This window comes from Tinamus guttatus, unplaced genomic scaffold, assembly GCF_059628265.1.
Source record: "Tinamus guttatus ecotype Peru unplaced genomic scaffold, ASM5962826v1 Tinamus_guttatus_pri_ptg000155l, whole genome shotgun sequence".
In the NCBI taxonomy this organism is placed as follows: Eukaryota; Metazoa; Chordata; class Aves; order Tinamiformes; family Tinamidae; genus Tinamus; species Tinamus guttatus.
Genome location: NW_028288689.1, coordinates 8,929,303 through 8,953,782, shown reverse-complemented (window position 1 = coordinate 8,953,782; position 24,480 = coordinate 8,929,303).

Here is a 24,480-nt window from a genome sequence, read left to right as displayed (position 1 = left end):
CCCTGTAGCCAGGCCAGCTCTGCAGAGTAAGCCATGCAAAGAAGTGAGATTTTATCACCATCACTGCCAGTTCAGTTCAGGCTGATGCATGAGGGAGTTGGTGGGTGGAGTGCCATTTTTGTGCAGTTCCTTTCCAGGAAGGAGCTGGACTTTGCTCATGGTATTTTTATAGCATCTCATCAAATCAAGCTCTGAGGACACAGGGCCAGGACACACTGTGCATCAATGATAGGAATGTACATTACATATGAAACAGCTTCTGCATTCATTCTTCTCCTGATATTCCCTATGGAAACCTGGACCTCAACTCTGACATGTCTTGCTGAGGAGATGTCCAGCAAGACACAAAAGTCAGCAGGGAGCTAAGGACTCCTCAAACTGTCAGTCACAGAGAAGGCGCACTGTGGAGGGACTGTCAGGTGGAAGGAGAAGCTGGAAAGCTTTGCATAGCCACTGGCCCTGTGATAAGACACTCCTAGAGTCCTCAGGGGAGATGGAAGAAGTGAGTATCCACCATCTGCTCATCAAATTCTACCTACTCTTTAGCAGGCTACATCACAATCTGAGCAGGATCACATATTGCTCTTTCCTAACAGCTGGGGAGCCTTGCTGTCCTGCCTTGACTATGTGAAACCCAGGTGGATCTACCTCTATGACTTTAGAAACACAAAAGTTTGTTGCCTAAGTGATTCATCTGATTTCCTTGATAAGCAGGGGACAGAAATTATCACCTTGGAGAATAGTTTGTTTCAGGTAGATAGAAACTCTAATGGCTATTTCTATTACTGTAAAGGGAGATCAGACATATAGCTGGGATTTAGATACAGAACTACTAGATGTCAGAAGCTAGCAGAGGTAACTCATGGCTTGTGGTACGGGGGCAGAGTGCTCCTCCTTTGCCTCAGTGAGCTGCCGCATGCTGTTTGGCTCTCTGACACAGCCTGTCTGGACATGCTTCACTCAAATGGCTGAGGTAGAAAGATATGGGTTGAGCAAAGCCACTGGCTGCTACTCTTGACATTCGGAAAAATTTCAAAGTCCTTTTCAGGTCAGGCTTGTATCCGAGTGAGGGACAAGTCCATTCTTTGGAACCACTTTTTAGACATTCAAGAGACACTTTCAAGTTGCCTGAAGATACGTTTTACGTGAGGATAAATCAAATGCTCCTTTACTTGGTATCTACAGATCATGTCTACATTTTGCATTTTGCACAAAAACGGTTTCTTACAAAGGTTGAAATCCAGGAGTGGAAAACACATCCAAGCTTTGTTACTGAAAAAAAGGGAAAATAACGACTTCTGCACTCACTTCCATCATAGAACTGTTGATGGTAAGGGACCATGGGAGATGTCTAGTCCATTTTACTCAGAACTGGAATATTGCCAGTGCTAAACCAGGTCAGCTGCAGATAGCCTAAATGTTTCTTGAAAAATCCCAAGGCTGGAGACTCTGCATGTCTCTGGTGATGTGTCCTAGGGCTGCAGCATGCATTTGGAGGAGGCTTTTTTAAAGAAATATATCCCACCAGAACCTCTCAAGCACAATCTGTGGCCGCTGTCTCTTGTTTTACCTGACTGATTTACTAGTTTCTCAGCTCCACAGAATGATACAGTGATGGAAAGAGAAATGCTGGCAAGGGTATCTGTTTGCCTGTATTCCCATGAGTGTGTGAAAGGGAAGTTTACAGTGGGTCTTGCTATAAGCACTGAGAAGCAATCAGAAAAACAACAACAAAAACAACAACACAACACAAAACAAAACAAAAAGTCCTGACAGCTCACACCAACCAGTCAGTATGGAGTCATGGCATAACTGCAGAAATGAGATGTGCTCAAAGAGGAAGATGAGAAGATCTAACAGGAAGTGATAGTTTAATTAGGTTGTTCCTCGTAGGACATGACAGTATGGCAGGGCCACTTGAGTCCTGTCCGGTTTACTTGCATCTGCAAAGAAGCTGTCAAAAGCAAGAGTAGATGCTAACAATATCTCAAAGTTACCTGCAGCTGGAAAAAAAATTAATACTGTTGGGACCAAGGACAGGAGGCACTAGCCTAAACATTTTGAAAAACACCAGCAGATATAGCTATATGATTTTTAAATCTGGAAGACTAAGATTCTCTGCTTCCCGGGACTAGAAATGACAAACTCCTTCATTCAATACAGAGAGGAGAGAAAGAGAGGAGGCAAGGCACAGGAGAGGAACTTACTGTTTGGAGCCTGCTATGCGTGTACAGATGGAGGAAGTGGATACAAACATGTCCTACTTCCTTATAGTTTCACACATCAAATTTTTCTCTCCTGCTGGGTCTTCTTGCCCATGGCAGAAGCTGGCAAGATGTTTCTTTGTGCTGGATAATCAAAGACATGTGCTTGTAGTCACTATCTGGAGCTGGAGAGACAGAGAAAAGGCACATTCTTTCTTTCTGATCGGGAAGCACAAGGTTATCTCTGCCCAGAGGTGCTGGGCTCACTTGGAGGCTCTCCCAGTGACATTCATAAGTTCAGTTTGTTCAAATCAACTTTCCAGAGTCTTAACTGTTCCCACTGCACACGCTGGAGTTGCAAAGGTCTTCCAGGAAGTTCAGAAAAAGCCTGACTTCCATTTGTTAATACATTCTCTATTTTTACTGAAAATTTCTTCAAAGTTGTTCAAAATTTGCTATTGACCAAATCATTATTTAGTAATATTTCAATAAGATTTCTGAGAGAAGCAAATGCAGAGAGAGGCAAACATCAAATTGAATTCATGTCAGCTTTCATTTTTTTGTTAAAGAATTGTCTATTTTCCCATTAATATAAGTTTTTATAAAATATTTTCACAGCTTTCCTGACTGTGGCATTAATTGTGAATACTTAGCCCACTGGTGTCCATCAAATGAAGAGAGATGAGAACACAGAGCAGGAATTGCTTGCAAATGAAATCAAGGAAAGTCAAGAAATTCCCTACTCCACAAAAAAAAATACCTACTGCTGAGGTATGCTCATTGCTCAGCCATCAAAAACTATAGTTTGTGCTTAATTTAGATGCTGCAGTTTTGTTATGACCAGAAAGTGTTAGTGTCACTTCAGAGAAAAAAAAAGGGGGGGGGCTTTAGAGTGAAGTCAGGCCTCATCTTGCAAGAAGAACAATGACACAGTCTTGAATAGTCACAGTTACAGTAGTTTGGTATTGGCTCAGGCTGAAATCCCAGTGAGTTCAGATGCATAATGAGGAGTTAGATGCAAGCAGAAGGAGGCATTTTTTTTTACATTTTGGAGGGTCAGTCTACCTTTATTTCACTTTAAGTCAATCAACCATTTCCCTAGAACACAGGCCAACTTGATTAACCAACGAAGTCTCAGTAGTGGTTGAAGAGATAACTAGCAGCAATGACTACAGTTTGAGCCTTTCAACTAGAAGCATTCTCCAGGAGGATGGTGCAGCCCTGGCATAGGTCATAGAATACATCTTTGGAGATTTTGAACAGTTGCCCTGACAAAGCCACATCTGACCTGGCAATAGTCCTACTCCAGTCAGGAGGTTGGAGATCTTCTTATGGTCCTTCCCAGCAGACCTTCTGGATCACTTTCCACTGCATTGCTGGTTTTGGTGACAGAACCCAAAGAGAAACCTACACACTAGGCACTGTTTGGTCTAAAGTTCATTATTGCTGCCTAGGGAAACCAATTAAAGATATCATTGGTGGAGGGTCTCAGGGTGAATGTGTTAAGTTCAGAACAGAGAGAAGAGAAGAGCAAGGCACAGGACAGGAACTTTCTATTTGGAGCTGGGCATATACAGATGGAGGAATGGCTCCTTTTAAGGGTGAGAGTAGTATTTTGATGTGGTGACACCACCAGCTCTTTTGCAGGTCCCTGTCTGGCAGGCTGTGCCACTGTCTGTTTTGTTGGAAGCTCAGGTGTCACATCCTTTACAAAGGGTTCTTGTGAAGGAATAGATCTTGGAGAAACACTTACCTGGTGATGTGCAGTGCCCTTTCTCCAGGAAGGGGGACATAGGCAGCCATAGACAAGTTAAGTGCTGGAGGCATTTCTTAGCCTACAGCCGCTGTCCTCACAAAGCTTTTGAGAAATACCTTTCTTCCCAGGAAAGCTGAGGCTACCACAGCTGGATAGGCTGTTGGAGCCCAGCCCAGATCCACTCAGGTGGATACGCCTCAATGACTGCTGGCAGAACTCAGCACCTACAAGTGAGGTGGATCTTTTCTTCACTTATCTCAGACCTCAGCCCCAACTCAGGCTCCCAGACAAACTCATTTCATTGTGCTCTGCCTTCAAGCAAGGACAAATGAGGTGAAATCAGAGAAGAGCAACAGGAGTGATTACAGGGGTTGAGGTAATGGCTGAGGAGGAAAGATTAAAAAAAAAATTAAAGATGGATAGCCAGGCTATAAGCCTACGTACAGAGGCGTTATCATTGCTCATTAAGCAACACAGTATTTCAGAGGCTTGTGATTCAACATAGTCCATTTCTGAAGTGCTATACCCCAGAGGAGCAGTATGAGGCCAAGTGGAAGGAGTCACTTCATGTATATATATTATGTGAGCATGAACATTTTTTTCCTGCAATGCAATAATTTTTATTAAGAAGTAAAATTCTGCTTGGCAATACGCAGTACCACAGGCACATGAGGGAAGGGGAACCTCACGCTTAGCGTCAGGGACACCAGCTAGAAGCTGGAATGGATTTGGTGTTGCAATAGTCAGGCCAGAGAAAGAGTCAGATCCTATTGCTCAGGACACTTTAACTAGACTGGACAAAGCATCCACTGGTATACAACACTGAATAATCTGCCATTGGCAGGAAGATGGACACAGTGTTCTGAGAAACACTTTCCCAGTGCCGATCTGCAGGAGATGGACCACATTTATCCCTGGTGTAAGCCTCCGTTCCCTTGTCTCTCTACAAGAGGTGGTGTGCCAAGCCCTCCGTACACCTTTACCCAAGAATGGCCAGGCTTGGTTAGCAAGGCTTTTGCACAAAGTTTGCAAACCACAAATGTCATGCAGCGAGACAGGGAGGGAGCAAGTGAGCGGAGAAAGGAGAGCAATTAATATGCAGCTGGTGCACGGGCTTGAGTGAAAGGAGCCGACGATGACCACCCAGAGCTGACGCTTAGAAATGTACAATAAAAGCTGAACGGACGGCTGAATGCAAGACCTGGCAAATCAAAACAGACGCAATAATCTGAGGCCAGCAGAACCAGCAGCCAACAGCGACAGTGGAGCCCACGGACCAAGGGGCATGTGGTTGGCACAGAGAAAGGAGGAGGCCAGAGAGAAGCACAGATGAGCACTATCAAGGGAATCAAACGCCTGGTCATTTGAAACCCAGAACAAATGGCAAATGTGTTTCTGCCACACGTGGCATCAACAGCAGGATCTACATGGTCCTCCACGTCCCTCCAGGAGTCATGTGGAGGCAGGCTACTTCCCGTTTCAGCCCTCCTGTCCTCCTCCAGGAAAGGATGCCCTTGGGCACACACTATGGGAGTGAGTTTAGGGAACTGCAATTCTGAAGGGACCCTGCATCTAAACTGCATCCAGCTACCTCGAGCCAGCATCCAAGCCCTTCTCCGTCATGAGGGAGGGAGCTCACCCATCTCTTGCCCTGGATGTTTGTGATTTTGATGATCACCCTGGGACAAAGTCTGGGAAGGGGTACATAGGTGGTTACTATAGAACTGGCCTCCAGTAGCATATCCTACCTCAAGTGCCAGCTTGTGGCTCCTGTGTTTGTTCTGCTGCCTGGGGGACTTGTTTGAGGGCTTGGGAAGTAACATAAAGGCATGGGTCACACAGCAGAGGCCTTCTGCCCCTTCAGGTGTTGGGGCATTCCACTGTGTGCTGTCATAGCAGCTGGTACAATGAGCCAGGCACATTGCAATGCTGTATCTATCAAGGGAAGAGCAGATCATATAGCCAAGGGACCCAGACACCCAGCTTGGGAGCTCTCTTGTTGGTGATACATATATAATCATGTAGGACATATGTGCACATTAGAAAGAGATAGCAAGTATTTGTGATTCATATCAAATATCTGGATACCTGGGATAGCACATATATGTGCCTGATGAATAATGTCTGTAGTGTACAGCAGGTTTGCAGAAGGAATAAAACCAGCATTGTTCCTGGGACTTCTAAAGACTGCAGTGCTTTGCAGACATGAGCATCTGGCTGAATGAGTGGAGGAGCAAAGGCTCCAAATCATCCATTTCCTTGCTGCATGCACAGGAAGCAAAGGTTGGTCTCACCAGAACTTTCACAACATCTGGGAGCACTGAACTTGGTTTGAACATCTCAGGCCATTTAAAAAAAGAAAGAAAAAAAAAAAAAGATCCAACAGTTGCCTCTGGCTCCCTGGCATCTCTGTTTGTGGCCTTCCTTGTGAAGGACCATAAAAGAAATTTTTGCAAAGAATAGGGTGTTTTTTTGAGGTATATCCTACTGCTATGAATGTACAACCCAATTTAGAGGAGTGTTGTTTCATCTCCCCAGCTCCTCACAGTTAACCTGTAGAGCAAGACTGATGCTGCAATGCTGTAACAACCCATTAGAGAGCCAGTCAGTCACATCAGTGATTACTATAATGGTGCAAACACCAGCAGATGCTTCCCCACCAGAGCAAGGCACCGCAGTACCCCAGCAGGTCTCCCCACTTCCATACGTTATTAAAGGAGTAAGAATAAAATATTCTACCTTGTCTCTTCTCCACTTGCCTCTTCTTCCCAGGTGTAAAGACACAGAAAGTCACTGCGCACTTTTCAGAGAATGCTACTTGGCTCCCTGAGCAACTGTTGTCCCAAGTCCTGCTTTGTATCAGCCTATCTGCATCCTTTCTAATCCAAAGCCAAAATTAGACTTTAAATGGTGCTGGGCCAAGGCGAAGGCATATGCTGCTGTCACTGTCCTTACCATAGCCTTTCTTAAATCCAGCAACGACAAATGCTGTAATGGAGACCCCACTGAGGAAGGCTGGCTGTATCAGGCAAACTAGATTACTTTTTGTTACAACACTGTCCTGCTTCTCTTGCCCCTCCATTTTAGCTGTGTCCTGTCTTTAGAGTTTGATGGATATAGGGGATACCTCTAAAGTTACCTCTTAATTCTAGAGATGTGTTGTGTGGCCTGTCCCTCAAAATCTAGTTGTAAAAGGCTTTACAAATCTTTTCTTCTACGTCCTATGTCCTGAACCTCTACGAAGATGCATATCCAAGAGACTCAAGCTCTTCTTAGACCAGTTGGCAAGTCTCAAGTTAATTGAAATGCAGATGTATCAAAATAAGTCTTTCACATATCCTCAAGCCTTACAAATATCCCAAGTATTACAATAAAATCAGCCAAACCAGCAATGTCTTGATGCCTTGAACAGAAGACTCTTCTGGAAGGGAAACTTTTGCTCTCTTCAAGCTACTAGGCATTGTACAGGGGTAACTGCATGAATCTCTCTGGACTTTGTCATTCAAAAATGACTGAATTGTTTCTTCTGGCCTTTAATTAAAACCATTAATCAAAAAAAAAATCTGACTTTGTTGCCTGTAGCAGCAAGACCTCTATTATAGACCTGCAATAGGACATTCAGATCTACTGAAACTACTGACACCATCACGATGAATCTGCTGGAGAAAGTTTCTGTAAGGAAAACATTTATAACAAGGAATGTGGTACATAGATAAATATGTGAAGACTTTAGTAAATGATAAATCAGTTGAGAACCTCTTAGTGTTTAGAGACAACCAAGCTATGTTCTAGTCAATGAATCTGTTCCTGAAAATATTAACGACTGGCACATAGATTTATGATGAAGGGTAGATGCATGCAAAAGATGTATGTTATTAAGAATTTGTGATGACTATGCTAAAATACCATTAATTTGTAAAAAGAAAGCTAAATATGATCATCATGGTTGTTTATCACACAATAGTCTTCCTCATCCTTGTGTTGTCCACTTTAACATCTGGGTTTCTGTGTCTCTCCTTCTTCTGTATCTCTCCTTCTTTTTCCTTGAATATATTTAGGTTAAAAATGGGTAGCAGTACACCCAGCATTGCAGTAGGTGGTATCCTAACATTGCATCCTTCCCAACACAGATAAAGATGTTGGGCCTCAATTTGTGGCCAGAACCTGGGGGCACTAATTCGCCTTGCTTCATGTAGAACATCACCTCAGGATCGCATGCTTCTGGCCATGTAAACATATGAGAGCAGAGAACTGGCCCTGTTTTGGAGACTTCATTAAAAGCAGAGGTTTTGAAGCTCAAAAGAGATAGGAGGCACTGCACATAGTTGAGCATTTGCAGATCAGCACAAAGATCAGCTCCTACTAGCACAAGCATTTCTGACTTTGCTCTCAAGTTTGTGCATTGATGCTGTTGTGATGCTCTCTCCATCAGCTCTCCTCATCCCAGCCATGCTGGTCCTCTCTCCACTTTGTCACCCTCAGTTCCTACTTTCCCAAAGAAGAGGCACAAGAGGCAGTGAGACCATGGTGTGGTCATTTCTCCTTAGCGCTGAACAAGGAGATGTCCATAGTGGGGAAGAGTCAAGCCGTGATGTGAAGGGCTCTCTACCAGAGAGGCACAGGAGACAGTGGCTCTAGCCTGCTCTGCATCCCTATGGACATGTCGAAATCCAGGCATGGATGATGCAAGCGCAAGAAAAGATACCACATCCGCAGCAGGAGAAGATCCTGATGGCTGCAAAAGGGGGATGTCTAAAGCCTTCCTTCACCACTAGTGTGAAGGATCATCTCTATGACTACTGCTGCAGTATCAGCCTAATGGCCAGCCACTCTTCTGCCCCTCCAGTCCCAGGACTCACATCATCTGGCCCAGCTCTCTGCCTGCTTACCTTTCCTGGTTTCCTTTACGGTTGTTTTTGTTTTCTTTCCACAGTTCATTTTCTCGGCCATCCATGTCACTGTGTATCGTATATCATCCCCATGCGTCCAAAGGAAAGAAAGATCCCCTGCAACCCAGCAGCCCTGTAACGGATGGACCTTCCCAAATTGCAGCTAGCTGACAGCTTGTGAGAACAACAGCTTGAATTACTGGAAGAACTTTTCCCACTGAGTTAATCTGCAATGGATGTAGGTGACCTTCTAAAGGCATCTATTAATCAAAAAACAGTGCCCATTCACCGTGCTGGGCTGATCCCTTTGGGAGAGGGGGATACTAATTTTCCACTGAGATAAATCATAATTTGACAATAATCATCTGCCCTAATCACTCTGATTCTTCCTTTTAATTATTTGTATACACAGCTCTTCCTGCCTGGGAAACACAAAGGATGATATTAAACACGGCATTTGCACTGTCGACAGCAAAACGCTGAAGGCCCTAGCCACAGCCTTAAATCACTCCTTCCCGGCGCAAGCACAGTGTGTAGAGCAGCCAGGGCCCAATGGAGACTGCAAGGGCTGCAGCCAGCTCTGGTGGGTCTTCCACTTGGATGACAGGAAATAGCCTTTCTGGGAGACACAACACAGCTTCCAGCGATGGGGAGGGGAGCCGTCCCACGTGTCCAGGGAGCTATCCCGTACCTAGAGCACTGAGAACAGGTCAATTGAAGAGGAGAGAGCTGTGGCTGGTGGGTTGGGGGCTGAAGCCCTCCCCTCACAGTTAGATGGTTGCTTGAAGTGTCACCCCAACTACACCCATGGCTCTACCCACCAGGGAGCCAGCACAAGGAAGAAGCCCTGGAGCTGATCACCATGTCATGGACATCCCCTACATTCCTACTGCATTGAGGAATATAATGCGAGCAAGGCTGTGGAAAGAACAGGGTTAGCCTCACATCAGTACCACTCGGTTTCTTGGAGAAAAAGCTGTGATCTGGGAAGCTAGTGGACCATAGGAGGGAGAAAAGAAAGGAGGGAGGGTTAGTTAGGCTTGCCTTGTGCATGCTGTGGATGCACTATGATGGGCCAAGGCTGGTGTGGGATCCCTGCCGGGGGTGAGACCCTGCATTCCTGCTGCGTGAGTAAACCCTGAGATGTGCAACTGGCAGGAACTATCTGCTTGAATCCCTAGAAACATCCCAGGTGCTTGCTTGAGTGAAGGTAATGCATGGCCATATTTCTTTCCAGCAAGGGCAAGGGCTGCATTTCTCAGCATCTCCTTTTGTGCTGGTCACCAAGCTGACAGGATATAGATCTGTGTTTCTTTGCTGCCTCGAGCAGCTAGTTGTATCGCGGAGCCATGTTGGAGCCATCAGAGCCCCAGGGACATGTGGAGTTCTCTGATCCCCCACTCCATCCTGGAGGTGATGATGTTTTGTCCTTGGGCTTTGTCTTTGGGCAGGGGTACCCACTGACAAGAGGCCAAAATCACCTTTCTGTCAAAATCCGCATCTATGACGTAAAAATACAAATGGCAGTAGTTTGAGACCATCCTGAAATTACTGCAATAAACACATTTGCTATGTGTGTTTTGCTATGCATATGACTGCCATGCTTGGGAGTTGGTTCCAATTCACAGCAAGATAAACATTTTCTCTTCCCTTCTCCTGAACCACAAGGACTTCTCTCCTGGCAGCTCAAGCAGCTCAACAGCCTCAGAGACACCAAGCAATGCCTCTGATGTTCACAGCCCCAGAGTCAGAGTCTGCTGATGTTCTTTTTTTCTCTGTGCTCAGGCAAGCTGAGTTTCTCAAAACCTCTTTGACATAAGATCACACCTGCCCACTGCTATGGCTGGAGTGAGTGCAATTGGCTGGGCTCCTCATGAAACCAAGGGTCCAAAGGTCCTATGGGTGCAACTCTTGAAAACTGTTCAGGAAATCATCCTGGGATGAGATGAACAGGAGCTCTTCCTTTTTCTCCCTGGGAAAGAATCCCCTGAATCTGGAAACAGCTGGGAAATGCTGCAGAGCATCATACTGGAGGTGCGATTTCTCACTGTATTTCTGTTCTTCCTCCATCAGCCTGCACCCTCTCATTTAGCCTTCGACTCAGCCACTTCCAACACGGTGCAGGCAACCTGGCTCCTTGCTGTGAGCACGTCATGGGCGATGCGACTCCGGCTGAGAACACAGCCCACTGAGGAGAGCTGGGCTGGGGCTCCCGAGCAGGGCAGGATTCCCGCAGAAACACACGGGGGACGTTTCAGCTTCTGCACGGTGGGTTGTGTGTGGGGGGTGGGCAAGCAGGTCTTTCTAGGATTTAATCATTTGCCCCCAAAAAGCAAGTAAAATTGAAGAAAGCCTCCATAAGTTTCCGCTGTGATGCTGAGCCTACTTCTAGTAATTCTTGTAGCCCGGGTCAGCATGACGTCTAGCGAGCTATACCACGGACCTACAGCACCATATGCTGGCCTAGATTAGCATCTACACAGCCGTAAAGCCTGCCTCTCTCCACTCCTGGTCCCTCCAAGGCAGTGCAGAGCAGAGCGGTTGTGCGGTCTGCGCCCCAGGTGAGGTGCAGCTGCCTGGCCATGCTCCCCGCTCCCTGCGCCAGGACACAGCCAGGGCCTGGCAGCGCTGCTCAGAGAAGGGGCCTTGGTGGAGCGCTGAAGCAGCAGGGCTGAAGCATCCGTCACTCCGATGCGTGGTCCCTGGGAGGGCAGCTTCCCAAGATGCCTGGCTATCTGCTGCGGGCATGGTGCCTGTCTAAGCAGACACTCATCCCACGCCATGGAGATGTCGCTGCCTCAGTGAACTGTTCCAGCCCAGTTCCCTGCCCTGATCTGCCTTTCGTTAGCCAGAGACCACTATGGCAAAGCCCAGCCTGTGTGGAAGCTCCTCTGTGGTTTCAGTAGCCCAGGGCCTAGATCTACTTTAGGACCCCCAGGCCTGGGGGCCCTGTGGCAACTGGCAGACACTCTGGAGGAGACCTGTGGCCAGTTTTGGATCCTGTACCACCATTCGGACCTGCTAGGCTCAGCTGAGCTCAGCTCATGATCCACCCTCAGGCAGGAGGGATGAAACGACTCTGAGCAGTTCTGAAAGTAACTACATTAACATTGAGCTGGGCTGGAAAGCTTTGTTTCCTGAAAGTCCAATCTGTTGGACTCCTCCTCATGAGAGACTGGTGGCAACGAAAGCTTAGGATACAGAAGAAAAGAAAAAAAGAAAAAAAAAAAGCCTAAAACACAGATGAGAACTAGCTGCATCACTGAGAATAACAAGCATAACACTATTATATGCCTGATGTTAGCAGGGAAATTTAATTTTGTATTTTGTCTCCTACTTCTGCTCATTCAGTACTCCCTGAGCTGTCTAGTACTGATCAGAGCAGTATCTTTGGGGCAGTGAGGCATCACCGAGCACAGGGTTCTCGTAAGGGGCGTTTTGCATTGCCATGGTATTTTCCAGGCTGTGGAGGATGGCTCAAGGCTGTATCCCTCTGGAATTACTCTGGCAGTAGACTGAGAGTTTGGAACACCCTACCTGTTATTCTTGACCAGTTGCTGGGTGGATTCTGCCATGGGCACAAGGGATGGATGGCCCCACTAGATGGTCAGAAAAATCTAAAATGCATGCATACAGCATCAGAATGGCTCAAGCCAGAAACTGTTAGGAGAAATCTACCTTTGTGCTGTGCCAGACATCAGCGTAGGTCCTTCCTGCCCCCAAAACTTGTAGGGGCAGACATGGAGTTAGCAGTGGCAAATCCAGAATCCATCTCTATTCAGTTCACTGCATGCTGTAGCTGCTGTTGCCTTGCAAATAAACATGTCCTCCTGCTCTGTCTGAGTGTCTCTTCTGTGGGACTTGCTCATGAGCTTGTGCTTAACGCCCATCAAGCAGAGAACTGGACCCACAATTCCATGGCTCCCACGGTGTCCTTGTATCCATGGCCCAGGCTGCACATAGAGATGTGGGGCTCCTGTGGAGCACCTAGGGAGAGGCTGAGAGAGCTTTGCCCAAGCAGGACAAAAGGACAGAGGACACCAAACAAAATGCAAGAGGTCAGCAAACAGGATGAAGCAATTAGCATGGGTGGGTAGAGAGAAAAGACTGAGATAATGCAATTTATGGGGTGCAGGAGAGGGGATTCTCTAGGGGCCCTGATCACACACTATAAATACCTTCAAGTAATGACATAAATGAAAGGAGGGCATTATTCACCATTTCTGATGATGGCAGGGCAAGAGGCAGTGACCTGTATCTAAGGAAGGGGAAGTCCGGATGGGATAAAGTCTGAGCTGCAGGCTGGAGGAGGATGAACTCACTTGGCAGCCTTGTCTGCTGGGCTGAGAGCCTGCATCTAACACGTTCTCAGCCAGGTCCATGCCATCGTTGGGGATGGAGGGGCTGCAACCGGCTCACGGCCTGTGTGGGAGCTCCCAGCCCGCAGGTCCCTCCTGGCTTGGAGGAAGTGAGTTTCCTGCTCTGGCCCCCATGCTGAGTCTGATGCTTTCCCAGGGCTGCAGTGAGCACACAGTTTCTCTCTCCTGCAAGAAAAGACTGGCTACTGGGCCCCGCATTGGCTGGCATAGATGGAGATGGGGCTGGCTCTTTTGATAGCAAGCAACGGGAAGAATCATCCGTGGCTCCAACTTGGAAAAAAGAATCAGGGTATGGAAATACCTCATCCAACAAAATGGATGTTCCTTGTGGCTTAGGAACAAATGAGAAATCTCCTGCATGTTTCTGGGGTTATTTGATCCTTTTGTAATCCCTGCTATTGAGTAATGACTGCACTAATAATTTGAATGTGAGGAGGAAAGGGATGTTTCTCTGCTGCTGATCTTGCTAGGGTTGCCCTAGGCACAGGTGGGGATTCAGTGCTGCTCTGCCAGCTCCCCTCACAGCTCCCATTGCCTCACAAACACCAGCGGGGTGATATGAACAGGCTTCCCAACGCCTGCACTGTGCACCACAGGGTCACAGCCTCATGGCACAAGGGAAAAGACAGAGAGAGGTGAGAAGAGCCCTGCTGTCTCCTTTGTGTGCTGACATGTACAGGGATGCAGGGGTGCCTCCTGCATGCCCTGGAAGCCTGGCACCCCCACTTTCACCCATTTTGTGCCCAGTCTGACATTGGCTGCCAGGAAGGAGGAAGGCAGAGAAACACTCTCACCCTGAGCAGAGACTTCTCCTCTTGCAAGAAACAAGCTTTTCTATGATCAGGTTGGGGATCTGGGAGGTCTGTTTCGGTCAGACTTGCCTGCCTGTGAGCAGCAAGTCAACACAGGATCTTTCCCATGCAAAAAACAGGCAACTCAGACGTCTCTTCCTGTCTGCATGCAGCAAACAGGCTGACCATTTAAGCATAGTGTAGTTCTGATAATAGAAGATACTTGCCTGATGCCAGGTGTAAAGCAAAATATTGTAGCAGATACCATCAGTGGACCTCTGATAAGAGACCTCTGATTCAACAGACCAGCTAGAAAGATCCTGCCATGGAGGCTGGAGCGGACCAGCCTCCACGGAACCCATTGCATTGGGATCCATGCAATGAGTCCCATGATTGGAGGGGAATGAATGGGCCCAGGAGATACCTAAGGTGCATCCAGCATGTTGTAAGGCCCTGGGGGAGCCAGCATGTCATTAGCTACTTGCCAAGTTCATCTGTGGATGAGACAGATACTACCTGGAGACAAGTGGGTGTTTTGGGGTAGTTCTTGCAACCTCCTTGGAACATTGGAAACAGTGTTCTGATATCCTGCCCAAATCACAGAGGTACGTCACGAGTTTTGATCTTAGGTGCCAATGTAGAAGGCAAAGTTATCTCACGCTGGGGGAAACAGACACATCCATGCCCCATCGTAGGCATCCATCAAGCCATATGCAAAGGCAGCCTGGGCTGGAATAGCTTTGCAGGAAGAAAGTCTAAAAGGGCCTTGCTGGCTCTGCATCCCACAGAAGTCCACAGGGTCTCGGGTCTCTTTCTCAAGTGGACAAGACAGCAAGCAGGCAGAGCAGCCAGCCTGACTTTCAAGCAAAAACAAAGAAAGGGAAATCCACATAGGAAAAACTTAAGCCTTTGTCAGCCCCAATCCTGTCACCTGGTCAATGGCTCCTACAGAGAAGGGCTGTTACATTCACAGCTTCTGAACGTGGCACGCGGCTCTATAACCATGGCACAAAACCAGTGATCCTTTAGGCCCTGAATGGTTCTATCTTGTGCTGGCAGAGACATAATATCTGTCCCGGGTGCCGATGCTGTAAGCAGGGAACAAGGACATGGTCCAGGATGGGCTACCCTGCCTTGCATGCCAGGGCAAGAAGAAAGGCCAAAGGAAACTGTCTCCTAAATGCCAAATGATTGAAGGCTGACTCCAGGCTCAAAAGACAGAGCTATAAATCTGCCTGGTCCTGCTGTGAAAGCATGAGACACCCTGAAGCAGCTGCTCAGCGTCAGAATGTCCTTGATCTCAGTTTTTGCTTCCATCCGCTCCTTTCCTCTCTCTCACCCCTGGAGACATGTTCAGTCTCCTGATGGCTATGGTTTCTCAGCCTGCTTGCATGCTGCTTCTCCCCTCTTGCTGCATTTTGCAGCAAGCTGGGTCAGGTGGCAGCTGCCAGTCCCATTCCCCAAGCTCCCACTGTTTGGAGGGCAGTTCCAGCTAACGGAGTTTGCCAGCAAGACATGCTGCCCCTCTGACAACATCACTGGTACCCCTCACTGCCACCGGACATGTTAGGAGGCACCAGGATGAGTGAGCCACGCAGGAAACACCAAGTGCTGGGATTTTTCCCCTGGGGCTCTCATTAGGACACGTGGTCAAGCTGGGTCTGGCATGTCCTGTCATGTGGCAGAGGAGCGGGTCTGGGGCGTCACAGGAGCTGTGGGCTGCGGTGGGACTGTGGGGCTGCACCCAGGCTGCCTGTGGGTCACAGGATCGAATGCAACAGTGCCCAGTGCTCGTCAGTTTGCTGGGCTTGAATTTCCGTCCCAAGCTGAGATGAAAAGGAGGATTCGCATGTTGCCCCTGGAGCAGGGAGCTGCAGCGATGTGTTTTCCTAGCATAGCTTTGGCACAGAGACATCCCATCCCCATGGGAGAAATGACTGCAGCCCAGCTCCTCAGCTGGTCTAAAAGCTTCCCTCTTTTGAAGCCACAGGCTGCCCTCCTTCTAACAGCAAGCAAGGATCCAGTCTCAAAGGCCACCTAAACCACATCCAAGTGAGGCCATTGCCCACTTGTCCCCACTTGACCATGCCCTGGATGTCATCTGGGAATGAAGGAACAAAACACTGCGTGTATAATGCTACTGCCTCTCTTTCTCCCCTGATTTAGCTCCATCGAGTGGAGATAAAAGCAGCACGCAAGCCACAAAAAGAAATGGCCTGTGCCACATTTGCCTCATTCGTGTCTCTGGGCTTGCTGCACAGGGTGCAGGGGGAAGAGAAATATGTTCAAACTCTAACTAATGCCGGAGCCTAAGAAATGGATCAATTCTCCCCAAACAATCTGCAATGCAAAGTGAGCTGCTCTCCTCTCAGTTAATTCCTCCCCACACAGAGGCATGCACGTTCCCTCCTTCCCACATCCCTGCCTTAGGAGAAAAGCAGTTCAGTGCCCCAGTGCAGTCAGAACAGTCCATCTTGCTGCCTGCACCAGACTCCAGCAACCAGTTACTTCCCTGATGATTTAAATCCCTAGGATGCTGCTGCCATGGGCACCCTGCTTCCTGTCTGTCCTCCAGCAGAGATCAGCTGGAGTGGCCCTAGCACATTGGCAGTGCTGCCCATAGGCAGCCCGGCTCTCCATGTTTCCAAAGGTTTGTCTCCAATGAGCGCTCAGCTAATTAGTAAACGGAGCCTAAACCTTTTGGTCTCCATCGATCTTATCTTTAAATCCTGCAGACAACAATTCCTCAATCGATACCTCATTTAATTGCTGCCACCAGGCTGACAGCTGGGGTTCTGGCTGTGCAAACCTGGCTGTCACATGGCAGGTTGCCAATGCCACCTTCTAGCCCCAAACTGATTTATCCTCATGCAGTTCCTCTCCTCCGTCCAGACCTCATTCCCCTTCCTTCCTCCCTCTGCGGGGGCAGCCCTGTAGGAAGAGCCCTGGCTGCATGCATCCCGGCCACGTACCCATTGCAGCTCACGTGCCTCGGCAGCACAGCTGTGATTGAACTGTCTCATCAGCAAGGGCCAGGGCACAAACACACAGCTTCCACACGCTCTGCTAAGGTCTGACGCAGAGCGGGCCCGGGGGAACAGGCAGAGCACTGTGAGAGATTGAATTCTGGGTGCCGCACGTCGTGTTCTCGGGACTAGCCCAAGCTGGGAGACAGAGAGGCAGCTGCTCTGCATGGGTCCCCACCAGACCTGGCTTTCATGCCCTGCTGTGGTACTGCCATTCCCCCCAGGGATCCAGTACGTGCGATGCATGGTTGGTTGGCTGAGTTGTTTCTCTTGGTGAGCCCAGGAAAATGGGAAAAGATAAGGAAAGATCAAGAGAAAGGAAGGATCTAACAGCAGGGCCTTGTCTTCGCTGGGTCCTGCACGAGATGTGCTGCAGCAGTGTGGCAGTGTGGGCACAGCCCAGTCCCATCACAGGTATCCAGGTCGCTACCGCAACCTCCAAGGCAGGAAGAGGCTTGTGCACGACACAAGGCAGGGCAGACCAGAGAGCTCGCATGGGAGAGCAGGAGAGCGCCAAACCATTGCAGCATTTAATGCCACGGGGGGCTGAAACGACAGCCCCCCACGGGTATCGCGCCCAGGGCCTCACGACGAGCACACAGCTGCCGCCCTCTCGCAGGGTGTGACTCACCTCAACGGTGACCCCTGGAGCTCCAGCCTCACTCCCGCTCTCACCGACCCCCTGCTCAGCCCCCTGCCTGGCAGGTGTTGGAGGAGGCTGCAGCAGAGATTCTCTGCCGAATCGAACTTGCTGAGCAGCAGATCTGAGAGATCTTTGAGATGCTCCAGGCATGCTGAAAAACAGCACGTAGAGACACAAGCCAAGGCTGCTGTTCAGGCACGAGATGCCACATGGAGCAGGCATTGACTTTCCAGCTAAGCGCTCAGCTTGGGATTGCAGGAGGTATTTCAAGCAGATCAGGCTCCTGCCTGGCTTAGTTTTTATTTTTGTTTTGATCATGCTTTTTGCAGTAGTTTAACGATACCCATTGCTGCAACGTCTATTTACCTCAGTGGCAAATATGCAAAATAATTTCTGTAACCCCATCTTTGATCAGTTGTGTGTCTGTCATCTCCTGCAATTCTTGATAGGCTTCTCTTTGTGGTGATGCTGCTTGTTCTGTCTTTGTAACTTCAGGAAACATTAATATGTGATTCTGGAAAGAAATCAAGCTTGTAGATGAACACTGCTGCAATACAGTCAGAATGAAATTTAGGCCTGAAATTTAGGCCTGCCTTTAGATCAAGACAGACAGCTTTACAATGGCAGTCATGTAACTGGGACCTCACAGGTGGATGCCATGCTTCAGGACCTAGCACAGGCCGGCCAGCAATACCTCCTGCAAGCCTGGTCTCGATCCCATCAGCTTAATGCAGAGTGGAGATCCGGCCCATGACACTCTGTGGTCACCACTTATTTCCTGCCTCTTCCTCTGAATGCCTCAAGATTTAAGTGAGGGCAGCAGTTATTGTCTGAGCCCAGTTGCCAAGGTGCTGGTGAGAATAACTTGTTTGACAGCAGTCTTTAAGCTAAAATCTGTGACTTTTCACAGAAGTGCCTAATGTGGCTAATCACTCACTTCCCTGGACTCCAAGGGAGGAGTAGATGTAGCAGAAAAAAAAAGCTTTCAGATCAGTTGTAGATGGGGTAACTATTCACAGAGAGACACCAGTGACATCTCCTATACCACTCATCCTTGCAGCTTTGCGTTGCTCTACTCCATGGTGACGGAGCCTTCTCCAAGCAAGAGGAGCTGCAGAGATCTAAACCAAACCACAACAAAATGAGCTCTACTATTGACCACAGATAGTATCCTCACCTAGTGCTAACTAACAGGAATGGGACCCTTGCTAGGCTAGGTGCTGTACAAAGTAGATGATTCTAATGGAACCCATACCCCTTCTCAGGGTGCAACAGAGCTGTGGAAATCTCGGGGGTGAACACCACAATACTTTTAAAGCTTCCACAGGCCAACACTGAGGAACCAGCACACTGGGAAAGCTGGAGGAGTATGCTAACATCTTGCTGGGAACACACTCAGCTCTGGTGTAAATGAATGCGCTTTGTTTGGTTCCACTGGGCTAACTAAACAGATCCTTGGCTGCTGCAAGGGCTGGTGTCTGCTCAAACCAATGAGAGGTGGGGTGTCCCATGTCCATGCACAGCTGCTCTTGCAGTCTGCTCTTGCCCTGGAACAGCTACACCGTGGCAGAACATGACCCTAGGGAAATAAGAACAAAACAAAAAACAAAAACAAGTTCTGCTCTTTATGCAAACTGCTGAGGCCAGAGGACACAGCATAAGTCAGGACTGAAGAACCTTAGGTATCTGAACCCTGGTTCTCTGTGATAGAAATAATTCCCAGAGCCTCTAAGGCTGGCCAGCATTTGGCCAGTAAACCCAAGGCATCTCACCACTGAGCTTGAGCGGGGTAGGCAAAAACATGCACTTGCCAGGATGCAAGGTTAGACTGTTCCTGGTCTTGTGGGCCATAGTTCCCCACAGACCCAGAGAGGAAGGTGAATGTTTACTTAATAGGTCCATGAATTAAGCTACTAAAAACTTCCCCTCATATTAGCTGGACTGAGGGCTCATGTGTTATCAGTTGTTTCCCCTGGCCTTTGTCATTGTTCAACGGTCTGTTATGTTAAGGACTGTTAACTGTTGCAGCTTGCTTGCAGAAGGTTCACTTTGAGGCAGGCTGAGCACAGCTGCAGCACAGGAGAGCCAAGCAGGCAGTCCGAGCAAGCAGAGAGCAAGGGGCTTGCATAGGGAGTAACTGTGAGCAGAGGCAGGGTAGTTCCTGGCTACCTGGGCAGGCAGTCCCATCAGGCTGCCAATCCTGCAGCCCTCCTGGGCCTCCTGGCGAGAAGGCACCTGACACATGCTGCTGAGAGATCCGCAGTTGGCCCTGAGCGTGCCCCAGATGGTTTGATGCCAGGGTGTTTGCACACAGCTCTGCCATTTAATGGGGGGAGAACGCATGGCTGAGCCCAGCTGAAGCCATACACTAAAATGCTGACAGCCTGTTTGTTGAGACACAAACATTGGCAAATGGCCCTGCTTGCTGTATACTAGAGTCAAGGCAGAGAAGGAGGGAACCTAAGAACAATGTTCTCCCTTTCTGCAATAGCTAAGAGCCTCCAGAGTGCAGTTCAGGGCTTTTTTTTTTTTTTTTTTTTTTTTTTTTTTCTGAGAAGGAAGTAACTTTAAGAGATTTGAAACCCCCTTTCTGAATGGGATGCCCAGCTTCTTGAAATGAAGCTTCCTTGAAATGCTTGGCTTTGAAATGAGCCTCATGAAATGAGGCTTTGTGCTGACAGAGGTAGCTGAGGACATTACCTGGTACAACAATTCAGGGAATAGAGCTCCTCACTCCTCCGGCCAGAATGGTACCTCCGTTTGACCCCCCAGGCTTGGCGCGTTCAGAGATGCTTACCCAGAGTGAGACAGCCTGGTAACATCTCATATGTGCTGGAGAATTCTCTCCCAGCAGGAAAATGTGGCATGTGGGGCTCACAGTAGTGCTAGCTGTGCTCAGTTCCTTTCAGTAGGGTTTTGCCTTACTCACTGATATGCACGATTAGCTCTCCTTGCCTGGGATTCCACACACCAAAAAGAAGGGACATGTGAGGCTGAACTTTCTGCAGATGGCAGCTGTTAAGAACGGAACACTAAAAATGTGAGTGAGAGTTAGGCAGCATGGGGCAGAAACCACAGCCTGGTGTTTTGTTCTACGTGTGAGACAGCTCTGCTCTGCCCACCTCAGAGCTAGGCCAGGATCTGTTCACACTAGAGATGCACACTGGTACCATCAATTGACGGTGTGCAAGGAAGGGAAGAATTGCTGGCAATCCACACTTGTTTCTTTTGGCCTCCAGTGCTGTCACCTCACAGATCACCAGGATTTGCAGCCTGGAAAAGCCCGCTCCCAGGTAGTCTAGGTAATGAGGTTGCTGAAGGATTCTCAAAAGTTCTGCACAAGAGAGCATATCAAAACAGGAAAATGATATGCTTTGCTCCTACATGACCTTTTAGCTTTTTATTTGCAAACAGGTGCCTTTGTGACTCAGATATGATCTCTCCCTCATTTGTGAGAAGCTTCTGAGCCTATTGTTTAACCTGTCTGGGCTTCCATTCAAAATGCCTGACTTTTGCTAACATGCAGTGTGCTGTTTTCTGGAGTTTTTCCCCTCAAATTGCTGAATACTTCTTATACCAAAAGGTACAAGAGAGGGGTACCCAAAGAAAGAGAATCAGGGCACATGTGGGTGGAGGAGTGATCATGACAGGGGTAAACAGTTATCACCTGGAATACGTGAAGAGTAGATAGTGCAGTTTCATTTACATGGACACAAATCTGGGGCAGTTTGATGTTAAAGACCATGCATTAAGATTACTACTAGTGACCTTAATGAAAAAAAAAAAAAAGAAGAAGAAAGGGACAGATCTGTGAAAAGCAAGCCAGTTTGACTTGGGCTCGAGGCTCAACAAATTAGCTAAGATTCTCCTGCAGTTTGTCTTGCTTTGAGACGATTCAAGGTATACCTGTATCACAGGGTGAACAGTAAAGATACCAGGGATGGGCATCAAAATTGTCTCAAAAGAGACGAGTGGCACTGGTGTGACAAAGGGGAGAGTGAAGAGCCTGGGATCGCTGCAGAGAGCAGTGCTCAGTTCAGCAGCGGAGAAGGCTGTGCCCCTGAGCACGCATTTTCCCCCTTTGCAGTTGTTGCAGTACCACCATGTTCCACACAGTGTCAGACGCCAACATGCAACCACTTCACGCAGGCTGCAAATCAGCTGCAGCACCTATCCTGCTTGAGATGCCACAGCCTCCAGGATTCCACAAGGCATTGGTCTGAGATTAGGAAGGCCTGGAACACCTCAATAACTGCCTACTCTGAGCAGCCATCACCTAGTATGTGGTAGCAATGCAGCTCAAAGCTTTGAACTCAGCACTGGAGTTTAACAGCTGCACTGGAAGAATGAGACAATATCAGATGATGTGGGATGAACACTCCCGTTTAGCTTGTTCTGTGCTTCTTTCTGCTCTCTCCTTTGGTGCTGATATTTTTTTTTCCCTTTCTCTCTTAATTTTAGATCTTGATAGAAATTTTGGTAACCTAAAAGGCAAAGTTTTTTAGCTTTTGTGGGTTACTGTGTAAAATGTCAAAAAGCACATCTCTCCGAGGCGGACTCACCTAAGTGGTTCACCCAGGAACATTTCCACCTAAGTGGAAAATGTCTGCTGGTGATAAGGAGCAGCTCCTAACCCTGTAAAATGGCCAACGCTTGTGCCATTCAGAGGCAATTAGTTGCCCCAGTGCCACATCTGGGAGAGGTGCTTGGCTAGCATTAAGCCGTGCATCATCTTGGCTTCCTGTCTCTCCATCACCTGCCCGGGCCCTCCGATCCCCTCCGATGTCCTTGACCACATCAAAAGAGGACCATGTCAAACAGGACCATGTCAAGAGGGAGACGAAGAGACAATTCCTGAGGGCGATGCAGAAACCCGGTGCGCAACACAGCTGTAGCTCACCCGTGGCAGCACCAGGCTCCCAGTGCACTGAATCCTGCCCCCAGCCCATGTTGCCCCCACCCCTTCGGCTTTCGCTTTCCCAGCTGCTGGCCCATGGCAACCAGAGCGAACTTTCCCCCACAGAAGGCCCGCAAGAGGAAATAGGCTGCTGGCAGAAGAACCTCACTTTGACTTGATCTCTCTGACCCAAAACCTACAGCAAACTTCTCCCTAGATTAACCTCATCTGTCTCCCAGCATTTCCTTGCTGCTCCTGAGTCTTCCCCGTGGTCTCCACCTCTTTCTGACCCCTCCCACGGTGGCACAGTTCCCGGTGCAGGGCAGGGGGCGTGTCTCCCTCCGTGACTTGCAGCAGCCTTTGGCGTGACCTCTTTCTTGGCCTCCCCTTGCCCCGAGCTTCCCAAGGGTTTTCACCCCCTCCTGCCGGTGCTCCAGCTCTGGCGCCTCACGGAGCTGGTCTCTTAGCAACGCTCCAGCCCGGGAGGTAAATGCTGAGCACAGTCTCCATCCTCAGTGGCCGCAGTGCTGCCTGCAAAGTGCAGAGGGTAACTACTGCCCAGGGCGAGAGGAGACATGTGCCTCCCTCTGCACGTGCTGCCTCCTCTGCCTCCCGTCATGGGGAAGTGGTTGTGGGCGAGAGAAGAAGGAGGTTAAGCTCCTCATTGCTAGGAGGAACATGTGGTGTCATGGTGAAGGAGCACTACCGGGTGACCTAGACGATGTGGTGTGACAGGAGCGTGCAGGGCTGAAGCACCCCTCTTGAGTCCCTGCCTGCTCTGGAGACATAGTGCAAGCGACCCAAGCTCCTGCCAAAATTCAGTGGTTCTGCCAGTGGTTTCACGATTCAGTGGTTTCACGATTGATAAGGCCCTGAGAAGATGCTCAGACATTTTCATGCTCCATAGGAGGCTTAGGCTGAGCCCTGTCTGATTCTCCTCTCTGCTAGCAGAGCTTACATGCTTCTCAAACTGCACAAGAATTTGGTGCCACCATGTCTGCAGTCTGGAAATTTGTAAGAAAGCCCTAAAAGTCACGAAGCTGGAAGAGTGAGGGACGTGGGGGCTGTGTATGTCTGCCATGTGCTGATTTGTGGTACTGCCAGCACTTGCCAGCATTACCGGCTGCTCCTGAGATGAGAGCAAAGCGCCTCCCAGTTTCACAAGGTACCAAGGTTCTTCAGCGAGAGAACTGCCCCTGGGGACAGGAGCCACTCAAGTGGGCTACCTCCCTGCGTGTGGGCCCTGTGCGCACCATCCTCCCTGGGGACTACCAGGGCACAGTCCCACACTGGGGCACAAGGTCCTCTGCTGAGCGCCGGTGGCCCCCCAGCCTGGCCCACCCCCGCACCTGTGTGTACCTACCGCAGCCCTCCCCGTGTGCTTCCCCCGCCCCGCGGCGGCTGCCGCAGCCCGGGACACGTCCCCATGTCTCACGCCACGGCGTGTCCCTGCTCGCCCCGCAGCGTGTCCCAGCCCGAGAGCTGGCCCCTTACCCCCACACCTTGCGGCCCGTCCCCCCACGCCGCAGCCCGTCCGCTCGCGCCCGTCCCCAGCCTGCCCCCTGCCCCCGCGCGGGCCCTGTCCCGCCGCCGCGGGCCGCCAGGGGGCGGCGCAGCGCGCGGCGCGGCGCGGGGCAGCGCGGCCGGGGCTGCCCGCGGCGGCGGCAGCGGCGGCGCCTCGGGCACGCGCTGCGCGCAGCGGCCTCCCCATGGCCGCACGGTCCCCCTCGGTGGCCGCTGCCGGCGAGGCGGGGACGCGGATGCGGGCCTGGAGCCGGAGGCAGAGGCGGGCGCGGGTCGGGCGCGGCGGCGCGGTGAGTGCGTGTCCGCCCGCGGGGCGCGCTGCGGCGGGGCGGCCTGCCCGGCCCCGGCCCGCAGAGCCCCTCAGAGCGGCG